Source organism: Schistocerca gregaria, chromosome 1 (genome assembly GCF_023897955.1).
Source record: "Schistocerca gregaria isolate iqSchGreg1 chromosome 1, iqSchGreg1.2, whole genome shotgun sequence".
In the NCBI taxonomy this organism is placed as follows: Eukaryota; Metazoa; Arthropoda; class Insecta; order Orthoptera; family Acrididae; genus Schistocerca; species Schistocerca gregaria.
Genome location: NC_064920.1, coordinates 1,200,808,039 through 1,200,826,230, shown reverse-complemented (window position 1 = coordinate 1,200,826,230; position 18,192 = coordinate 1,200,808,039).

Sequence of the window (18,192 nt, the reverse complement as noted above, 5' to 3'; positions counted from 1 at the left end):
TACTTAATTTCATCCACCCCAGCCGCTTTATTGCACTGCAATCTATTGACCATTTTCTCCACTTCCTCAAATGTGATCCTATTTCCATCATCATTTCTGTCTCATTGTACATCGAAATCTGAAACATTACTGATCGTATTGTCTCCTGCATTGAGCAACTCTTCAAAATGTTCCCTCCATCTGTCCAAGGCATCAACAGCATTCACCAGCGGTTTACCTGACCTGTCCAAAATACTTGTCATTTCCTTCTTACCTCCCTTTCGAAGACTGGTAATTACACTCCAGAATGGTTTTCCAGCAGCTTGATCGAAGGTCTCCAACCTGTTTCCAAAGTCTTCCCAAGATTTCTTCTTGGATGCTGTAATTATCTGTTTGGCTTTGTTTCTTTCTTCAACATAACTTTCTCTGTCTACCTGAGTTCTAGTATGTAGCCATTTTTGATATGCCTTCTTTTTCCTTTTACAGGTTGCCTTGACTGTGTCATTCCACCAAGCTGTCTGCTTCATCCTACCTTTACACACTACTGTTCCAAGACATTCTTTAGCCACTTCTAGTACTGTGTCCCTGTACCTTGTCCATTCCTTTTCTAATGGCTGTAATTGACTACATTCAACTAACTGGTACCTTTCTGTGATCGCTGTTATGTACTTGTGCCTGATTTCCTTATCGTGAAGTTTCTCCACTCTTATCCTACTACATATGGACCTGACCTCTTGCACTTTCGGCCTCACAGTCCCAATTTCACTGCAGATTAGATAATGATCAGTGTCATCAAAGAAGCCCCTGAATACACGTGTGTCCCTCACAGCCTTCCTGAATTCCTAATCTGTTATTATATAGACAGATCTGGTTCCCCTGCCTTTCCAAGTATACCGGTGAATGTTCTTTTGTTTTAAAAAGGAGTTTGTGATTACTAAGCCCATACTGGCACAGAAATCCAAGAGTTTTTTCCCGTTCCTCTTGGCCTCCGTATCCTCTCCAAATTTAGTATTTTAGTATGGCTTACGAAATTCCAGTGCTGTTGGAGTAGTCTCTGATGTCCTTTGTCTTTTATGACATTCTAAGGTCTGTTAATACTATATACATACGAACATACGTAAATATTCACTTGAATAAAGCAGGTAAATTTGGTCAATGGTACTGAGATAAATGTTTTGTTTCAAATTTATTGACAGCTTTAGCAGAATTTTTCAGATTTGCTTTCCTAAAACACGTTGATTTTCAATAACAAGATACTTGTGTAGTGCTCATTCTGGGCTTGAAATTATTTCTTAACTCGTGTTGGTTTTATGTTAAACTCATGGAATGCCATTCTACCGTAAACTGCAGACAGGCAGCACACCGTGTATTATTATTTAACTCCGCACATGGCTTCATCTTTATTCCTAGAGTAGAATATGAAGTTACTGTTGCACAGTTTCTTTGCCTCGGAGATAACCTTGTTAACTTTCTACACATTTTGAAATAGTCATGAAATAATTTATTTCTTTTGTTCTGGTGTAGGTGGCACAAGAAATTTTTAATTCATTTTTGCAAGAAATTTGTATCCCTTCTTACTGTCTTTTGCCTGTGCTCTGTACATGTAGACCTGATTGGAAATGCCACATAAGAATATTGCAGAATACGAATAAAATAAAAATCTATGTTAATGTCACCACGTAACAAAATATTAGAGTATTTTGGTTGTAGAGTCTAGTTTTGAAATCAATATTATGCCAAGAACTGCTTCTTTATTTTGCATTCGTTATCTGGTGCGATATGATAAAACAACTACTTCAGGAGCAGCTCCATATGTGTCCTCTCAACAACATGCCACAGTGCTGCACATGGCCACGTGATGCCCCACCACGCATGAAATCCCAAACATAAATGCGACGAAAAGCGTATGAGCAGAGCAAACACCATGCACGGGCTTCCTACGTCATCGTGTTTTCCGGCGCTCTCTGACAAATCCTCAAACGAACCTTAAATGAATGGTATCCTTTCGAATAGGACAAAGGTAGACAATTTTACTCAGTTTTGGTTTCCACTCGGCGCTGGATGGATGGGCCTCTATGTGCCGCACTGTGCTCAGAGGTTCTTTGTGGAGAAGACTGAGTTGTAAACGTACCTTGTGATTGCGCTCTGCAAACTCTTGTTACGAGTTACGGTGAGATAATGCCTAGCATTAAGCACTTAATTCATTGCGGTTTCATCAGGTCTAGCCTTTACGAATTGTAGAATTTAACATGCTTCGTACTCTGAGACAGTCAGTTTAGATTCATGTGGACCAGATATCGATGTCATATTAATGCATGCTAAACGTAGGCGAACTAAATAAATCACACTCGCATCCATTTAACCATTCTTGTTAGTTTCTTAGGCTTATGTAACAACTCGCACGTAAATTCTTTATCATGTGTTGCATAGGATGCCTTGTGGTTCATGTATGTATAATTGTATTCTTCCCTGTACTATGAGTAGTGTTTTGACTTGGAATAAACGTTAACGTCAACACAATACTCCAGAATTTATTTACATTTCCTTGACACTAATAAATTTATGGTTGGATTCTACGTACAAACTGCACTGCTGTAAAGGTTATGCTAATAACATGGCCTTCAGGAGGCTTATTTATTCGCATGACTACTTTCAAAATCAGCATTCGCTTTTTTAGCAGCACTGTTAGTTCTAGCTACTCTACATGATTTATTTCGTGTTTCTGAAAGCTAAACTTGCGTCAAGATCTTCACTGTCGCCGACAATGTCTTACGATGTATTCAGTATTTGCACTGGTGACAATCTGATACAAACATTCTGATTGCACATGCCTCTGTCTAAAAGATGGGACATTTACATATCTCATAAATCTTTTCAAAGAACTTAAAATAGGTAATCTGATTTCAAAGTTTATTTTTTTTAAAGAGTAAACCGCCATTCGATTCCATTCGTATATTTATCTTTCGTACTACCTAGATTTCGGTTTTTTATGCCAATATCAAGTACAATACTGAAAGTTGTTAGACCATTATTATTATGTCATATCTGTCAAATTAGTAAAGTAAACAGTACTAACACATGACTTTAAAACGTAAGTGACAGTTATATCTTAAAAGCGTGTGTTAGTCTTGTTTACCTGCTTTGGACTGCCTTAACAGATACGACGTAACTGAAGTCTAACAAATTTTACCGTTGCTCTTGAAATGTCATAAAAGCCGAAATGTGGATAGTACAGAAGACAAATATAGCAATATACAGTCAAATGGTGGTTGCCTCTTTTTTTGAAAATATTGCATGACTGTGGCTCAACACCATAGAAAAGGTTTCGCTAAAGTTCAGCTTCAGTATTTATTTACGCCCATAGATCGGAATGTTGGGCAGTGTAAGATTTCCCCTTATGAATTTGTTATCAAAATAAAGTCAGATAATTAAATAAAATTTTATGGATTATAGTTTCATTTATAAGAGCATTTCAGTCGGGGCAACTTTCTGAGACATGTTTCATATGTTTTCAGAATCCGACAAGCAAAGGGCACTTTATAATAGGACTAACATCATTTTGTAAATGATCTGCGGATAAATATAGAATTAACTAATTATTTCAAGCACATCTGGCGTCACCTGGCGTTAGTCTGTCCTCCAAGAAACACACCGCATAGTGCAGAACTTAATTCTCAGTGGCCCCCAACCTCTGCGTTTTACTGTATGAATTGGGAGCGGGCCGTGTGCCTGGCGATTATCTGAGGGGCAACAGGAATCCACCCCCATTCCTATTCAGACGGAGCCTCCCTGAAAAGAAACGCTACGACAGCCCTCTCCAGCTGGAGATCGGGGTGCGGAATTTATGCAGAGGGTCGATATGCAATGCAGGGGGTCGGCCGTTGTTCATATTCCTCGCGTTTCTTTGGTACCTCCCACGATAACCGTGGGCATTCATTTCGCTGTCAGCATCGAAGTAGGCCAGCAGCCGTGTCTTCTCCCTGCTGTATGTATATCGCCGCAACCGGCGCGGCGCGGCCAATTTATTTGAATGGGGAACGTAAGAGGAGGAACAGGTAGCTGGCTGGGTATCTCTTCCCGTCTCGCACGCTTGCTTCCTTCAGCGGGAATGAGAATGTCCTACAGAGCAAGGGAGGGGTGGATCCTCCGAAATGCGAAAATCGGCAAAATATCGAAGCAAATTATTTAAAATTCTGTTTATGCTGTCTTGTCACTGGCACATCTACTCCTATACACTGGCTACCAGTATTAAGTCATATCTCCCCGCCAGATCTCAGACGTGAAGACATTCTCTCAAGAGAATTCAACAAAATAAGGGATAATACAGAACTACCGATACATTCTGACATCAGCAACACAAATACTAGTCGCCTGCTTTCGAGAAAACCACCAACAAGAGATGGCATGAACTAGTGGATGTAAACAAACTGGTTCTCTACTTCTGAAAAAAGACTATGCGGCCAAATGAACAATTAAAGCCAATATAATTCCTGTAAACCAGCAAAAGTAAAAAATGCCCACGAAACACGTAATTTTGTTTTGAAGCTGACAGCCAATGAGAAAGTAGTTGCAAAAATATTATTGGTCAGTTTTCAAGCAGTAATGGCGGACAGCATCAGCTGGTAATATACGTAATTTTATGATAGCTAATTTTACTGCACAAAAAATAAAATATGTACTCCCTCCAAAAGAAGTTGCACAAAAACATTAAAATAAAATTATGATGAGCAGTAAAATGTCTGAGAAGAATTTTGAAAGAAAATTATTAATTGAACTTTAATTAGGCGGGTTTTCAACACTGTCAACAGGACGAAATAATGGAAAGAATATTTATTGGAACTAAACAAAATTGAGATATTGCGACAGTATTTTTAAATAGGTAATTTAACTGCAGTTGTCTTTAATTTTGAAATGAGAGAGAGCGTAATAATTTTCTTTTAATGTCTTAACTGTTGCTGCAGGCAGTGCGATGACGTCAGCGGTGGTCCGGGCGGACGATGTGTGAAGTTAATCCTGGTTCGTGGCGTGGAGATAATGATGGATCCTCCTGTTTCATTAGTATTCCAGTTACGGCGGTGGTCCACGTCTCCGTTGTGGTCGAATCAGCCGGCAGCACTGGCGCGATAATAGTAGTTCCAGTGTGTGCGTTGTCGTTACGCCGCGACGTTTTATTACTAAAAGTTATCAATTACGCAGTGCGGGTAGGTCGGAATTATGCAGTGTCTTTAGTATTTACGATATATAGCCGGTTAATGCCGATATTTCGCACAGTTATTTCACCGTGTTGCTACAGGAAAACAACCACATGTGTTTATCACTATAACAGTCCGTTAAACATCAGTTCAGTTTACGTCGTCGTCTTTAAGACAGTTTGGACGATATAATAAATGTTTCTTGATCACATCACAGCACTGTTCTTTTACTTAACATTTTGGTTTGTTCCAATTTCACGCAGTTCTAACAGTTAGTGTCTCCACACAACAATGGCGTCTGATTCATTACAAGTTCACACAGCTTGTAAAGTCGTCACCGCAAATACTCGATATACTTTTTAGGTTTTACTGCTCACTTTATAATGCACGATCTCCTATTAACACAGCGGACGCACTGTAATTAATTGTTCCTCCGCGTATCACCGTCTTTCCCGCCGGACTTTGCCACGGTTTTTCACCCGCGAACCGGCCTCTTACCCAAGACCACCTACAATATATCAGACCACAACACAGAAACCAAGATGGCGGCCGTCTTAGGCCAAGTATTTCAGCGCTACCCTACTAATACGAATAATTTACAAACTTAATTAATGGAAAGTAGATTCTAAATTGCGTGAGAAATGTATTGTTATGTATTTTTCTATCTTCAAACTTAAATAAAAAGTTGTCACTAAAGCCACAAATTACGTAATAAGAACTATGACGAAGTAAAATTATGAGATGCAACTCAAAATCAAATCCAAAAAACTACTACAAAACACATGTAAATGGCATATTTGGACACTAATAATAATTTGCACAATAGAAGCTACATCCCCCCATGAACCATGGACCTTGCCGTTGGTGGGGAGGCTTGCGTGCCTCAGCGATACAGACAGCCGTACCGTAGGTGCAACCACAACGGAGGGGTATCTGTTGAGAGGCCAGACAAACGTGTGGTTCCTGAAGAAGGGCAGCAGCCTTTTCAGTAGTTGCAGGGGCAACAGTCTGGATGATTGACTGATCTGGTCTTGTAACAATAACCAAAACAGCCTTGCTGTGCTGGTACTGCGAACGGCTGAAAGCAAGGGGAAACTACGGCCGTAATTTTTCCCGAGGGCATGCAGCTTTACTGTATGGTTAAATAATGATGGCTTCCTCTTGGGTGAAATATTCCGGAGGTAAAATAGTCCCCCTTTCGGATCTCCGGGCGTGGACTACTCAAGAGGATGTCGTTATCAGGAGAAAGAAAACTGGCGTTCTACGGATCGGAGCGTGGAATGTCAGATCCCTTAATCGGGCAGTAGGTTAGAAAATTTAAAAAGGGAAATTGATAGGTTAAAGTTAGATATAGTGGGAATTAGCGAAATTCGGTGGCAGGAGGAACAAGACTTCTGATCAGGTGACTACAGGGTTATAAACACAAAATCAAATAGGGGTAATGCAGGAGTAGGTTTAATAATGAATAGGAAAATAGGAATGCGGGTAAGCTACTACAAACAGCATAGTGGACGCATTATTGTGGCCAAGATAGATACGAAGCCCACACCTACTACAGTAGTACAAGTTTATATGCCAACTAGCTCTGCAGATGACGAAGAAACTGAAGAAATATATGATGAAATAAAAGAAATTATTCAGATAGTGAAGGGAGATGAAAATTTAATAGTCACGGGTGTCTGGAATTCGAGTGTGGGAAATGGGAGAGAAGGAAACGTATTAGGTGAATATGGATTGGAGCTAAGAAATGAAAGAGGAAGCTGCCTGGTAGAATTTTGCACAGAGCACAACTTAATGATAGCTAACACTTGGTTTCAGAATCATGATAGAAGGTTGTATACATGGAAGAACCCTGGAGATACTAAAAGGTATCAGATAGATTATATAATGGTAAGACAGAGATTTAGGAACCAGGTTTTAAACTGTAAGACATTTCCAGGGGCAGATGTTGACTCTGACCACAATCTATTGGTTATGTCCTGTAGATTAAAATTGAAGAAACTGAAAAAAGGTGGGAATTTAATGAGATGGGACCTGGATAAACTGACTAAACCAGAGGTTGTACAGAGTTTCACGGAGAATGTAAGGGAACAATTGACAGGAATGAGGGAAAGAAATACAATAGAAGAAGAATGAGTAGCTTTGAGGGATAAAGTAGTGAAGGCAGCAGAGGGCCAAGTAGGTAAAAAGACGAAGGCTAGTAGAAATCCTTGGGTAACAGAAGAAATATTGAATTTAATTGATGAAAGGAGAAAATATAAAAATGCAGTAAATGAAGTAGGCAAAAAGGAATACAGACGTCTGAAAAATGAGATCGACAGGAAGTGCAAAATGGCTAAGCAGGGATGGCTAGAGGACAAATGTAAGGATGTAGAGGCTTATCTCACTAGGGGTAAGATAGATACAGCCTACAGGAAAATTAAAGAGACCTTTGCAGATAAGAGAACCACTTGTATAAACATCAAGAGCTCAGATGGAAACTCAGTTCTAAGCAAAGAAGGGAAAGCAAAAGGTGAGAGGAGTATGTAGAGGGTCTGTACAAGTGCGATGTACTTGAGGACAATATTATGGAAATGGAAGAGGATGTAGATGAAGACGAAATGGGAGGTACGATACTGCGTGAAGCACTGAAAGACCTGAGTCGGAATAAAGCCCCTGGAGCAGACAACATTCCATTGGAACTACTGATGGCCTTGGGAGAGCCAGTCCTGACAAAACTCCACCATCTGGTGAACAAGATGTATGAGACAGGCGAAATACCCTCAGACTTCAAAAAGAATATAATAATTCCAATCCCAAAGAAAGCAGGTGTTGACAGATGTGAAAATTACTGAACAATCAGTTTAATAAGCCACAGCTTCAAAATGCTAACACGAATTCTTTACAGACGAATGGAAAAACTGCTAGAAGCCGACCTCGGGGAAGATTAGTTTGGATTCCGTAGAAATACTGGAACGCGTGAGGCAATACTGACCTTACGACTTATCTTAGAAGAAAGATTAAGGAAAGGCAAACCTACGTTTCTAGCATTTGTAGACTTAGAGAAAGCTTTTGACAATGTTGATTGGAATACTATCTTTCAAATTCTAAAGGTGGCAGGGTAAAATACAGGGAGCGAAAGGCTATTTACAATTTGTACAGAAACCAGATGGCAGTTATAAGGGTCGAGGGGCATGAAAGGGAAGCAGTGGTTGGGAAGGGAGTGAGACAGGTTTGTAGCCTCTCCCCGATGTTATTCAATCTGTATATTGGGCAAGCAGTAAAGGAAACAAAAGAAAAGGTCGGAGTAGGTATTAAAATCCATGGAGAAGAAATTAAAACTTTGAGGTTCGCCGATGACATTGTAATTCTGTCAGAGACAACAAAGGACTTGGAAGAGCAGTTGAATGGAATAGACAGGGTCTTGAAAGGAGGATATAAGATGAACACCAACAAAAGCAAAACGAGGATAATGGAATGTAGTCGAATTAAGTCGGGTGATGCTGAGGGAATTAGATTAGGAAATAAGACACTAAAGGTAGTAAAGGAGTTTTGCTATTTGGGGAGAAAAATAACTGATGATGGTCGAAGTAGAGAGGATATAAAATGTAGACTGGCAATGGCAAGGAAAGCGTTTCTGAAGAAGAGAAATTTGTTAACTTCGAGTATAGATTTAAGTGTCAGGAAGACATTTCTGAAAGTATTTGTATGGAGTGTAGCCATGTATGGAAGTGAAACATGGACAATAAATAGTTTGGACAAGAAGAGAATGGAAGCTATCGAAATGTGGTGTTACATACGAATGCTGAAGATTAGACGGGTAGATCACGTAACTAATGAGGAAGTATTGAATAAGATTGGGGAGAAGAGAAGTTTGTGGCACAACTTGACCAGAAGAAGGGATCGGTTGGTAGGACATGTTCTGAGGCATCAAGTGATAACCAATTCAGTATTGGAGGGTAGCGTGGAGGGTAAAAATCGTAGAGGGAGACCAAGAGATGAATACACTAAGCAGATTCAGAAGGATGTAGGTTGCAGTAGGTACTGGGAGATGAAGAAGCCTGCACAGGATAGAGTAGCATGGAGAGATGCATCAAACCAGTCTCAGGACTGAAGACCACAACAACAAACAGAAGCTACATAGCAATAATAAATGAAGCGTGTAACTAAAGCTCAAAATTGTATTAAACAATATGCAGTTAATTCTAGCCACTGTCATTACGTAATATGTTAGATGTGTTCGATTTTGAGTACCTGTTGGATTTATTTGCTGCTCAGCTTGGCCACTTTGCGTTTTGTTATTTTTGCTGCAATGTCTTCATGAGTTCCTCTTTTTTGTTTGACTAGTGTTCGAGTAATTTCCTTTGAAACACACTTTTCATTCAACAGTTTTGTGTAATTATTAATAAAAATATTTGAAAGCATTGTAATACTTTTCTTGATTATTGTCTTTAAAGGAATATCACATTTGCACACATCACAGAGGTTATTAACGTTATTTTCAGACAATTCAGTTCCTAAGGCAAGTACTGCATCTCTGTGATTTTCAAGTTTTAGGAAATCTGGTTCATATGTGCTGCTAATCAGAACTCGAAAAAGTTTATATATATTACAACACATGAAATCATTATAGAAGAAGGACACTTCAATCCCCCACGATTCATTTGGTTGAAATAGGAAAGGAGTTCTTTGGTTTCACACTGCAACAAAATTTCATCCTGTGTCTGCAACATTTCTTCACAGCCTGAACATTTTACAACTTTTTGCAGCTTCTCAAGAACTGTTTTGCTGGTGTAGCTAGCAATACAAACCAAGACTTTCAAGTCTTCATCCATCATGGGAATGTTTGCTAGTTCCTCTAGAGCAGGTTCTAATTTATCTAAATTTTCATATGTTTGGTGTTTTATGCTGTAATTTACTTTTGCTGCAAAATCATTTAATGTACATTCACTATGTTTAGTAGATCTGAGCTTTAGTAGACTTATTACTTTCAGTTTCCTCTCAGATTCCAAGATTTGCTCTACTGAAACATTATGTGTGCAGAGACTTAGCCTTCTATAAGCTCCAAATCTTGCTTCCAAAGCATCAGTTTGGAATTTTGCTGTAAGAATATAAGACCAGTTGTAAGTGTTAAAAATGTATGTGCATAACTGAACTGTTGTTGCAAGTGTGTGAGAGAAAGCAGTATATGTTTCATTGGTTAATTTTCCATGAGTAGTCAATGCATGCCAGATATCAAGAAATATTTTCAAATTTTCAAGAAACACAAGTTTGGAGTCAGTAGGTCCAATTGTGGGGCGGCGAAGAAGTTGTCGAATGAGTTGTTTGAATGTTCATTTCACGTAACAGACTATTGCCGATGCAACATATGTGGGACGGCGAAGAAGTCGTTGTTTAATGTTGAATGAAAGTTGAACATTGCCACCTTAAATCACGCGAGCCTGGCAACTAATTTGGTGGCCAGTCAGAAAGCGAAGGGAAACTTACTGACCTTAGTTCCCAGTCTGCACGGCCACATTCCTGTACAGCCCAGCTAAACGAAAAATATCCATAGTTCTTCACGGGATTAGGGCTGCTTCAATAAAATTTAAAGTTCCAAACAAGATTTTATTATCTTAAAGGCTCACACAAATTACTCGAAACTTCTGAAAATGCTAAAGACATTAAATATTGTTAATTCAGCCAATCGTTTAATAGTTCAGAGGCGACTTCTACAGCAAGTTCCTCCCGAATAGTTCATTACTCTAACTAACGGTGCTCTATTAATAGTTCGCAATAATGTTAAAAAAAAAGATTAATGCTCGCCTTAAAAGTGGAGTTAGTCACCACTTGCCACGCGGAATTATACTTCACACGGACGGCACAATAACAGTTTGTTACCGAAGTCTAAACGATCCAGGACGGTGTACAGTCCTCGCGATTTTCAATGTCCGTTTACATTGCTAAGTACGCGCATGTCACAGCCCGCTATGACGTCACCCGAGGCGAGGCGCGATCGGACGTTAAGCTCGCGTGGACTAGGCGTTGGTCTAATGCGGAGTGAGCTTACTACTGCCTCTGCCGCTCTTTTTATATAGCTCCGGCGCGTACCGCCAAGAGAGCATCTGTTCTTTCCGTTCCTATGCAGATGCCTGCAGCCTCCAAATGATCGCTATCTCAGGCACATAATCTTAAATATCACATTTAATAATAGCTTTACAAACTTCTCAATTTTTGTATACATACATCTGAGCAGTACAGAAGCACGTAGAAAATCTCAGCCCGCTAAAATTAAAACTTTACTCTCTAGAATTTTTACAATGGAACTAACGGTAGATTGTTACCTCTGAACCATAGCTTTATCAAGACTTGTATCAGCTGTTAATTATGCTACAAGACTAAAACTTGGTGTAGCTTTGTTAATTGTCCTATCTGATCATTGGTCTTAAAGAATTTGTTTTATCATTAAAATTTAAAGTACTTAATCTATAATGCTTATGTACATTTTACTCACAAAAGTAGTTTTTACTAAATTACTAAAAAACTAGAAGAGGTAACTGATTGTGATATTTCCATTATTATTATTAGGGTGAACTGAAGCATCCTACCAATTTTCAATATTGTAGCTCTATTATTTCGCGCCTCTGATTTTTCCGAAAAACGCGGATTCTGGAGTCAATTTTAGTTTTATGGTTTTGGAAACCAGCACCACTCATTAATGACTTCTTACTGCACCTTCTCACCAAATTTTGGCTTCCTAGCGTCATTATTTAGCGCCTCCTATTTTTCTTTCAAAACGTGAATTTTACGTAAACTACTAATTTTATAACATTAAGATTTGTTACCTGAAACATTATTACATAGAACTATACTTTAACAAAGTTTTACACACAAATCTTAATTTTTACTTTTATGTTAAATGTGGTGCAATACTATATGCAGGCGCGTTACGATGACGTGACGCTACTAGCAGTGAACTAGGGTAAGTCCCGTGCACTCGCTCGCCTCTGTATCTTATACATGATACAGCGCTTGCTTTGCTTCACAATGATTGGGTTAGAATTGTCATCTGATGTGCATTTGCCTTTCATGGGATGCTGTACATTAGAAACTGTCCACCATTTAATGATTAATTTCAAAAACTGAATAATGGCATCAGAAATCTCAATCCCCCGACTTTTCAAAATTTCTAGTCCTGCCCCATTTTTAGAATCAAAAACACTGAGAGCAAGGGTAACATTCTGTCTCTCAATAGAAGTTGGATATACTGCGTTTCTCACTAGCTTTGTGGTAAGTTTCAACAGTTTATTTTTCTCAGAATTAAACAGTTTCCCAAAATCTGAAAACTTTGCTTCTCTGACAGTATATTCACATGCAGCATTCCCTTCATCACTGCGTAGAAAGGTATTGACGAAAGTAAATGTATCCTCAATATTTGCCCTTATGGAGGATTCATTTTTTTCCATTCAACCAGTTATTTCTGATACACTTAAGCAAGTGCACATTCTCAAACAGGAGAAAGAGAAATTTGGATGGAGCGACTGGATTTGTAATAAACGGCTGTAAAGTGCCACCACATATAAGCTGATACATTTTCCTATTAGTGCTATGGTTGTCTGTTACCAGGCATATAACATCATACTGAAGCTCATGCATTAACTTTAATACATCAATTGTCATTTTCAGTAGAGTATCAGCATTAACATTTTTTACAGGAAAGAGCGCTATCTACATCTTCATCCATACTCCGCAAGCCACCTGACGGTGTGTGGCGGAGGGTACCCTGAGTACCTCTATCGGTTCTCCCTTCTATTCCAGTCTCGTTTGGTTCGTGGAAAGGATTGTCAGTATGCTTCTGTGGCTATCACTTCTTTATAATCAGAATGTAAAGATGATGCCATGAAAACCTGCATTGTACCTGCTGTTGTAGTATCTGAAGTATTCTCAGCAACACCAAGTATCTTTCCTGCCTTATGAGAGAATTTTGAATTAACATGAACTTCATCTAGCATCACTGAAATTACCTTCTCACTTCCCTGAAGAAATTTAATTTTTTCCCTCAAAAAAGCTACCTGTTATGGACCAATACAAGGTTTATTTGGACCCATTTTGCATAGAAACTGCCTTAAATAGACAGGATGAGGTAATGTTAACACATTTGTTTTTCTCAAGTGATGGTAGGCACCGGGAAATGAAAAGCAAATGGTTGCTGCCCATATCAAAAGTTCAGGAGAATATCTACACTGCTTTGTTATTGCGAGTTGTAATTGCTCCAAAACAAATTCTATTTTAGGTGCTACTTCAGCGTCAAAATCACTACCAGCTTTTAGTGCTTGTTTGAGAACATTGACTAAAATTATATTCTTGTCAATGGTGCCAGTAGAGTTATCTGTGAAACCATTTAGGTGACTCACCAGATTACAGATTTCGTCTACTTGTCACGTTTAAAGTTCTCTTCCTCCCCAGGCTGTAGTATCCATTTCAAGGTTTCCGTAGGCAAACACACGTTTTTGTGAAACACTTTTACAGCCGGCCAAGTGGCCCAGCGGTTCTAGACGCTACAGTCTGGAACCGCGCGACTGCTACGGTCGCAGGTTCGAATCCTGCCTCGGGCATGGGTGTGTGTGATGTCCTTAGGTTAGTTAGGTTTAAATAGTTCTAAGTTCTAGGGGACTGATGACCACAGCAGTTAAGTTCCATAGTACTCAGAGCCATTTGAACCATCTTGAAACTCTTTTACTTCCAAGGAAGTTGATATCTTGAAGCACACTGAAACTAATGGCACATAACTGACTGAATCATACTTTAATTTAATGAAAGACACGTAGTCATTCTTTACTAAAGTTGTAAATGGACAAACATTCCTTTTCTGCACTTCGCTATTAAAATGCTGAAAGTCAGGTATATTGTCATTTTCGCACCACTTACTGAAACTACATTCATCACGTTCCAGTAGCTGTTGAACACGATCTTCAGGATTCTTCCTTTGCTTAGGAACTGGTACTGTGTGATAAGAAGGTTGATTAGGAAAGATGGTTGGAAACGCATCATTTGTTAGTTTTGGTATTTTTCGTGGCACACGTATTGGTTCACTACTTTCCACAGGAAAAATGTCTTCCGTCACCACAAACTTAGCTTCAAAATGCTTAATGCATACCACAGCTTTATCGTTCACTTCAAAATTATCCCTATGAATTAGTTTAATCCATTTGTCCCTAAATGCTGTTTCCTTGGGAAACTTAAATGTTGAGGTATCGTATGTTTTGCCGTAATTGGATTTACATCCTGGTACACAGCAGCTACGACCCATCGCAAGAACAGTTTACAATTTAAATTATGCCGAACTTACTACAGAATCTAGAAAATAAATACTAGCGTAGCACTTTTGACGACATTCACAGCATATAGCATAAATAACAGCTAGTAATAAGTGCTTTCGCTTCTCTTGAACGTCACGTATACAATGTTACACACACGCGTTATGGAAACACAAGCACGCTGGTTTGTTTCCCCCACGAATGCCGCCATATTGTCAACTATCGATATCTGCCTTAAGTTATGATTTATTGTAGGTGGTCTTGACTTACCACAACAACTCGCACGCTCCCTATCGATAGTCGTTCGCTCTATCTCTGACACAGTGCTTCCCCTAGCCTAGCCAAAGATATAAAACCAGAACATCCATATTCGCACAATTTAAAATATAAAACAGCAGCATAATGAATAAAGAAACAATGTGACGTATTAACAAATAAAGAATAGTTGAAATAAATGATACATACGTACTGTGACATGGTAATGCACAAAAGAAAAAAATATCGACTTTTTTTTACAAGGAGCAGCAACTTCCAAACTATCATCGAGTGGCAGAAGAGACTTAACGACAAATGCTGCCCAACAACGCCTCCTGTGAAGACGCCGCCACCTGGTTTAGGCCTCCCTTGCAGACAATGGTCCTCACTGAACAGAATCCGAACCAACGGTGGGAACTGTGCAGCCTCCCACTTCAAGTGGAACAGAACTTGAATGCCCGAGTGTGAGTGTGGCGCTACACAACAGACGATCCAGCACGTCATCACCGAATGCAGGGCAAGAAAGAACAATGGCAGTGCTAGTGACTTTGCTCTCGCGACTCCACGAAACTATAGACTACATTCGTAATCTAGACATACAAGTGTAAATTTCAATTATGACAGATGTTGTATCTCTAGCCATACGCTAAATAAATATGTGTATAGGGTGCTTCTGATTATGAATAATTTTATTGGTTTAAATATTAATACGGGTACATGATATTCAGCATATTTGCTTCTTAGTTGCATGTTACATGTGACACTTTGTCAGATATATGGTACTACGAACAGTGAGTTAGTTTGCAGACTATTAACGCCATAGGAATTTCATTTCGGCTGCATGTTGACCACACTAAATCAATTGCGGGTAAGGCAGATGTAAAGCGGAGATTCCTTGGAAGAATCCACAGGAAATGCAGTCGACCAGCAAATGATGTAGCTTACAAAAGAACGCTCATTCAACCAATGCCTGAATACTGCTCATCACTATGGGATGCATACCAGAGGGTACTGATGGAGCAAATAGGGAGGCCGGCCTTTGTGGCCCAGCGGTTCTAGGCGCTACAATCTGGAACCGCATGACCGCTATGGTCGCAGGTTCAAATCCTGCCTCGGTCATGGATATGTGTGATGTCCTTAGATTAGTTACATTTAGGTAGTTCTACGTTCTAGGGGACTGATGACCTCATAAGCTAAGACCCATAGTGCTCAGAGCCATTTGAACCAAATAGAGAACATACGACCAAATGCAAGTTTACTTAGCTAGCGTAAAAGTGTTACAGAGACGAGCAATCAACTTAAATGGCAGACACTGCAGGAGACGAGTTCTGCATCAGGGTGTGGTTTTTTTTTACATGCCTGGTACGATTGTTTCGCACCTTAAAATCCGGTTCGTATGTACAATTTTATCCAAATGAAGAACAACTGGAGCGGATTTATTCATAATGAAAAATTTATTCTGAGAGAGTATGTTCCTCGAATAGTCCTATGTATCCCTCCTATGTATATCTCGCGGAAAGAACATGAAGGTGCAGTTAGAGAGATACGCAGAGGCTCTCCGGCAGTCGTTCTTCCCTCTAACTAGTCGCGACTGGGACAAGGAAGGGATGAAGTGGTGTCTACATTTATAAGCACACGAATATTTTGGAAATGCTTGGCGGAGTATTCATCGAACTACTTTCACGCTATTACTCTACTGTTCCATCATCAAACAGCGCACTGGAGAAACGAACACATAAATATTTACGTGCGAGCTCTGATATATATTATTTTACTACAATGATCATTTCTCATTACGTAGCGGACTACAAAATATTTACACCTTCGGAGCAGAAAGATGGTGATCGAAATTTCGTGAAAGTATTTCGCCACAACGAAAAATGCCTCTGTTTTTGTGATCACTACCTCAACTAGCGTATCACATCTGTAATCCTCTCTCCTCTATTGAGTGATAATACAAAACGAGCTGCCCTTCTTTGAGCATTTTCGATGCCCTCCATCAATCGTACTCTAGCAGAGGCTGGAAATACGTTTTGTGGGCAGTCTCGTTAGTGGATTTGTTGCATATTCTACGTTTTCTGGCAATAGATACAGTGTCTGGTTCGCCTTCCCTGAAACTTTATCTAACAATTCCAATTTAAGTTGTTCGTAATTGTTATCCATTGGTATTTACGAAGGACGTTCCGAAAATAAGTTTCGTTATTGTTTTTTACAGTGGAACTGTACTGCCAAAAACAAATACTCCGTGATATAATGAACTACACACGTTGCACTATGTTTGGATATAATCGCCGCAGACGATGAGGAATTTGTCGTAAAGTACAATCAGTCTGAACAGAGCGCTCTGATAAAACTCTGTGCCCTGTCATGCAAGGAATTGTCGCACAGCCTGCTCGACCTCAGCGTGCATGTGGACGACGCCCATTTCGACCTTCGTCCTCCACACTCTGTCTTCCTTCTCTGTAGATGAAACACTGCTAGCAGTCATTTGACGAGACATGACCTCTTCACTATGCACTGTCTGTAGGCGTCAATGGATGACAGACACACTAGTCCCACGGGCCCATACATACCGGATATCAGCACGCACTTCTATTAGCGCCCACGTTGGCTGTATATGTCTCTCTGCCATCCTGATGGGTACCCTCTCTTCTTCGGCGCTCTGCGCATGCTTCATTCCTCTTACACTGACGCCGTTTCCGTCGATGAACCAGCAATGGGTGCGGATTCATATGGCATTCGTTCGTGTCATCTGATGTACTATCGCCGGCCGGTGTGGCCGAGCGGTTCTAGCGAGCGGTTCTAGGCGCTTCGCTCCGGAACCACAGGTTAGAATCCTCCTTTAGGCATGGATGTGTGTGATGTCCTTAGATTAGTTAGGTTTAAGTAGTTCTAAGTTCTAGGGGACTGATGACCATAGATGTTAAGTCCCATAATGCTCATAGCCATTTTGAACGTTCCTTGTACCTGAATTGACGCCTTTAAATTTGTGTGATTTATCGTGTACACGATATTTAACGGATGCCGTAACCTCCCTTTTCCTAATCGGCCTACTGGATTGCTCTATAACTGGCCGTGATCGCATATGCCTAAAGAAATTTTACAGTGAATAAGGCTATCGGTACCAATGGAAAGCCGGCCGCGGTGGTCTCGCGGTTCTAGGGCCGCAGTCCGGAACCATGCGACTGCTACGGTCGCAGGTTCGAATCCTGCCTCGGGCATGGATGTGTGTGATGTCCTTAGGTTAGTTAGGTTTAAGTAGGTCTAAGTTCTAGGGGACTAATGACCACAGCAGTTGAGCCCCATAGTGCTCAGAGCCATTTGAACCATAGGAAAATAACGCCGGTTAGTTGGAGGAAAGTGTAAAACAGACACTTCTGCAGGAAGAATCTGTTCTAAACTTAAGCTAAATACTGGTAATTTTGAAATGGGTGGAGAATAGTGCAATCGCTCATGAACCGTACGAGGGTGTTCGAATGGTTCAAATGGCT